At 34.8% G+C, this 6,000-nt stretch overlaps 2 long non-coding RNA genes across 2 annotated transcripts; both read left to right on the top strand.

Annotated features, from left to right (window-relative positions):
- The first annotated feature begins 585 nt into the window (after nucleotides 1–585).
- On the top strand, nucleotides 586–980 carry LOC110928285. The gene is made up of 3 exons (XR_004886750.1): nucleotides 586–690; nucleotides 786–821; nucleotides 921–980. It is a non-coding gene; the product is annotated as an uncharacterized LOC110928285 (long non-coding RNA).
- A 2,256-nt stretch (nucleotides 981–3,236) lies between these two features.
- On the top strand, nucleotides 3,237–3,512 carry LOC110928286. The gene is made up of 2 exons (XR_002586263.2): nucleotides 3,237–3,279; nucleotides 3,413–3,512. It is a non-coding gene; the product is annotated as an uncharacterized LOC110928286 (long non-coding RNA).
- The last annotated feature ends 2,488 nt before the right edge of the window (nucleotides 3,513–6,000 follow it).

Below are 6,000 nucleotides of genomic sequence, written 5' to 3'. Positions count from 1 at the left end.
TATACTATATATAATATACATATCCAAAGGACTTCTTAAAGTCATTAAAATTTTCTTAAAACACCCCTAAAGCATGATGTACAAGTCTTTTAAGCACCAGAAAACTTCATTTTCCACTTATACCCTTCCCCCTAAACTAAACACCCGGACACAAACTAGGGTTTCTCTCATCTATCATTTGGTCCGCCGCTCATCCTCTCATCTCCTCTGCTCTCTCTCTATCGACTTCATCAGGCCTCTCGGATCTCGCCAGATCTCTCACCAGATCTGTGAGGATTTCACCAGATCGATGAAGGTAACCTCCTTTTCTCTCTCTCTCTCTCTCTCTCTCTCTCTCTCAAATTCATCAACAACGCTGAACCACGGGGTTAGATCTAGAGCATCTGCAATCATCTTCTCTTTGCTACGTTGTGCAGGTGGTCTCATTTAGGGCTTTTGATTTTTGTTTCTATCTATTGATTTATTTAATCACATACATGGTGGAAGGATTGTTCATTGATTTTTGCTCAGTTGGTATTTGGTATATACAATACGAAGTTAAGTATGTTTGTAACGATAACTGATTGCAACATGTGCTCATCAACAGGAGAAAACTCTAGAAATTGAATACATAAGAGCTGTAGCTCCACGCAAGGAAGAAGATCCTTCATTACATGATGATTGGGTCAGTGCAGTTGATGGTTCAAGTCGGTAAGTCATCTTATTTTGGGTGTTTATTATTTCTGTATTTCCAAATTGACATTGCAGTCTGTTTCTTTTTACTGAACTTTTGTTTTATTTGACAGGTTTATTTTGACTGGTTGCTACGATGGGTTAGGAAGGTAAGACCAAAAATGTTTTCACAGATTTTATGTCTTTTTATTTTATCTTTCTCTATATTATTGTTGCGTAAAAATGTGTTTTTCTAATATACAATTTAGGATATGGGAATCTGCTAGGGTTTGTACGCATGATTTGGAAGGACACAATGATGCCGTTACATCAGTTGGTATCGTGAAAACAATAGGTATGATACTTTTATCAAAATAATTATCTTGGTTATCATGTACGTGATGAATACAAACGGTTTTTATTTTTTATGAGTCATGGTTTTTATTTTCTTGTTATTGCTTGCTGAATATGCAGAAGATGAGGACAACACTGTTGTTGCCACTGGTTCAAAAGACAAGTGTGAAACTCTGGAAGGTAATTTACTAATTTTACATTTTTTACTCATAACAGATTTTTGGAATTCACAACTTCAATATAATGTTCTCTTTAAATGTTTACGCAGAGCCACGTGCAGAGAACCTAAAGATTGCAGCTTATAAAACTCTTCTTGGACATACTGCTTCTGTGCAAAGTGTTGCAGCACAGCCTACTGCGAATATGGTCCTCTTTTTTCCATCTATTTCAGTTTTCATTTCTACGTTACATACATTCTAAGTATTATTTTTATTTGATTTATAGGTGTGTTCTGGTTCTTGGGATTTTAGAGTAAAATGCCATTTTCATCCCTGAGGTTTGGCTACTTTTGCGAATTTCGTCCAAAGATTTTTTTTTCGCATCTGGATCCAAAAGGTTTGAAATCTTGCCATTTTCACCCGACTCTTTAATAAAAAACAACTAAAAGACAGAAATGCCCCTCATTTAACAAAGAAAAATGGATGGGGTTAATGAGTCGGATAAAAATGCCAAGATTTCAAACCTTTTGGATCCAGATGCGAAAAAACAAACCTTTGAACGAAATTCGCAAAAGTGAGATGCGATTTACGTGTAGGTCTCACAGAACATGCAAATCCTCTTTCATATGCCGATGCTGTAATTGGTACGTCGGGCACTAATATTAGTTATATTAGACGGGCCAGTGGTGCAACCATTGCTATACAAACTAGAGGTGTTCCTGATGAACTGACTATTGAGATTAACGGTTCAGCTTCACAAGTTCAGACAGCTCAGCAGTTGATACAGGGATAGGGAATCAAAGGTTAGTTAGTATACTTGAAGCACAATAGACAAATTCATTCTTTTTTTAATTCATATTGTGTAGATATTAAGCTTTTTGCATGTGTGTCTCACTGAAGCTTTATATTGTTCTGGTGTTTCAGTTTTTGTATTATACAGAGCCAGCTTGTGGCTTTTGTTAGTTTTCTTTAATAGTGTGTATTCTTTCAAGTTGTGAAGTAAGTCTTTTTTTTGCAGTTCAAGCTATGCAAGGTTCGCTCGGTCCAGTTTGGTTTAAAAGGGATTCCTTACATCAACACCTACGATGGTCGATCCATTCGCTACCCAGATCCTCTCATCAAAGCTAACGACACAATCAAACTCGACTTGGAATCAAACAAGATTGTTAATTTCATCAAGTTTGATGATGGGAATGTCGTGATGGTTACCGGTGGTTACCGAGTCTCTAGAAGAAAATACAGAGGAGAAGGTGATTAGGATCAGGCCCTTGAATATGGAAGACTTCAGGGAAGCCAAGAATCAGGTTTGTTAATAATTTTATTATGCTAATAAACCCATCTTGACCTAAACTCATCCTAACCCATTTCTTAATAAACCCATCGTAACCCAAACCCATCTTAACCCATACCCATCCTAACCCAATACCCAAACCTGCCCAACCCACCCATTTTGCCACCTCTAACTGTCATAGAGGCTGTATGACATGGCGAAAATGGTCAGGAGGGGTTGTATAGTGTGTTAGACTGGCACATCATATGGACCTTAATGTCTTATACATGCGTATGAGTTGGAATTCACCAAAATACACGGACCGTATGATGGGTACACTGTGGTGACCAATGACAAAGTGATACTGCCTGTATAACCATTTTCGCCCGGTTATACGACCCTAATCCCATACAAGGGCTTACTGCCTCATTGATTTGCCATGACAAGGGTATGAAATCCCCTTTTCTTATGAATTTTAGCCATGACATGGCTTGCTGCAGTTCCTTTATATAGACGGTTTTGCCAAGCTACTGGCTATGGTGGTACCGTTCAACGCCGTGAGGTAGTTTTTCTGTTTTTTTATCATTTTAGATTTTTTATTGCATAATGTAATTTTAGTTTTGCTTTTTTTTTCTTTAGACCGTAGAAGAAAGATTTTGAGGCATGCTCAAGATGGAACGATCACCAATAGGTGTGTTATATAAATAATTTAATGAAATGACATACTTTTTTGTTTGTACAATTTTTTTAAATGTTGGTTTTATTATTTTAGGGAGATTGTGGTGTGGTTCAATGTTGTTGTGTCAGATGGGAATGCCTTGGAAGTTTATTCCTACTCAAAGAGAGGTATTATGACCAGAATTCCAACTCCAAAAGTATTTTAATCTTTTGAAACAGACATATGGAGTGATAATGATATATTTTTGTGGACTGTAGTTAGTATTTTATATGCTTTAAGTTATTTGAAATTTATGTGTAGGTGAGCGTGAAGCCAGGAGAGAGTGCTCTTGCTTTTTACACTGCTGAAAATCTTAGTTCCGCTCCTATAACTGGCATGTCTACTTATAATGTTACACCCATGAAGGTAATCATCTGATTTATACTTGGATAAGACTTGTGCAATCTTAACACCAATGAATTCGATGCTGATCTGTGTCATTTCAAGAAGGCTTTGAAGCACCTGGTACAATTAAATGCTGAAATTCTTGGACTGTTTTTCTGTTTCATTAAGGCTTTGAAGCACCTGGTACAATTAAATGCTGAAAATCCCGACACTCATCGCTGCTTGAAACCAGGAGTTAACGACTCTTTCTTCGATTACATGGTTTGTGATTCGAGTTCAAATGGCGCTGCAGGAACTTCCTTTAGCCTATCCCATGTTACCCTGTCAAATGGCGCTGAAGTCGTTGTACGTGTTGAAGATGTATATTGTGCTCAAGTTTCGACACTCTTGAACAATTGAAAGAGTTACACTTCAAGGCTCCAAGCGTCCAAGTGTCAAATTAACCAACTGAAAAAACTATTGTGGACTTCTTTTAAGACATGATGTGTTTAATTACTACGCTGAAAAAAGATATAGTTGGTATTATGATGGCTGCATTTTTGTGGATTATTTGCATGTTTTGCGAACTTTTTTGGCATTTTTTATTGGAGTCCTTTTTTCTTTTTTCTTTTTCAGTTTTAGATTTTTACTTTAAATCATCAAATTCAAATCAATTTGAATTCGGGCTCGAACGTAGGGATGAGCTTGGTACCATCTGGTACCGAAAATCCGAAAAAATGGGTACCGGTACCGAAAATACTTGGTATGGTACGGTACCTGTATCGAAAACGCAAAATGTTGGTACCAAAAATCGAGCTGGTTTGGGAACGAATTCACACCGGTTTCGAGTTATGGTTTATTTTATAATATAGATATAGATTTGGTTATGACATGGGTTTCGGTTTCAAGTCATTGTTTTGTTTATAATACATCTTCAACTATAATTTATGTCATCGGCTTTTCAGATCTTGGTTGAGCTCTGTGGTTAACTTTTCACCGAAACTTTTTGGTTTTTTTTTCTTGTGTAGTTTGGTTTTATTTTAAGTAGTAGCTTAGATTGTAGTATCTAATACTCTTTATTCTACATTGACATATTGCCTTAACTATACGATTTCCAAAGATCTTTCATCTCCCAGGTGTCATACAAACATGTTGCCATCTCATACAAGAAAAGTATGAATTTTGGAGGATTATAAGCTTGCATAGCGAATAAAGTATACTTGACTTTTAACCCATTTAACCATATATTTAAACAACAATATATTTCAACTCTTGATAGCCTTCACCCCCCCCATATTATGATGTCTTATTACACGCTTATTCGTAATGCAGGTGCTTTGCTTGCTTACGATGGAGAAGCCTATTACCTTAAAGCCTTGGCATATTCGAGATGAACTCATCAAGGCTAGCTTTTCTTCGACCCACTCTTTGTAGACATTTTGGGCATTTTTACCTGTTTCATCTAGCCTTTGATAGACATTACCACATAGATGATTGATAAAGTAACAAACTACTATACAATATACCATGGGAGGATTGATAAACTAACAGAAAACAAGTATTGCGTTGAAAATTGTCGCCACCTTTGCATCACGAATTTGGTTTTGGTTATGGCTCAAAACCAAACCGCCTGTACATAGCCCTAAACTCACCAACCTAAGTGATATGTTTCCCGCCGCATCGCGCGGGTAAACGACTAGTATAAGAATATGACTTAAGATGTAATTTTAAGGAGAGAAAAATTATTATTATTTAATAGGAGAGAAAATGCAGGAAATCAAAATCTGAAATTAATCAGAACTCAACTCGTGTACTACACGAGGTTTTTTAAAGATATAAGTTTTTATTATTTACTATATAAAATTACATTTATTCAACCCGTGTAACACACAGGGTTTTTTAAGATACAATTTTTTTATCATTTACTATACAAAATTACATTTATCCAACCCGTGTAATACATGAGGTATTTAAAAAAATAATTTTTTATTATTTGATATATAAATTCAACCCGTGTAATACACAGGGTTTTTTAAAGATATAACTTTTTTTATAAATTATTATACAAAATTACATTTATACAACCTGTGTAATACATGAGTTTTTAAAAATATAATTTTTTTATTTGATATAAAATTAGATTTATTCAACCCGTACAATACACGGGGTTTTTTAAATATATAAATAATTTATTATTTAGTATTTTTTCATTTTGATGTATAAAATTATATTTATTCAACCTGTACAACAATACAAGGGGTTTTTAAAGATATAACTTTTTATTTTTTAGTATATAAAATTATATGTATTCAATCCATATAATAAACAAAGTTTTTAAAGATATATTATTTTATTATTTAGTATATAAATTCACATTTATTCGGCCCGTGTAATACACGGGGTTCTAATCTAGTGTAAATATAAAGGACAATTTTTGTAATTAAAATGGAATTGCATAAACAGGTGAGGATTTGATAACTCGAATGGCCAACTCGTTCAATATTTGTTACGTGTTGAATATATTA

This window comes from Helianthus annuus, chromosome 17, assembly GCF_002127325.2.
Source record: "Helianthus annuus cultivar XRQ/B chromosome 17, HanXRQr2.0-SUNRISE, whole genome shotgun sequence".
Classification (NCBI taxonomy): domain Eukaryota; kingdom Viridiplantae; phylum Streptophyta; class Magnoliopsida; order Asterales; family Asteraceae; genus Helianthus; species Helianthus annuus.
This window is presented reverse-complemented; position numbering and strand designations above follow the sequence as displayed.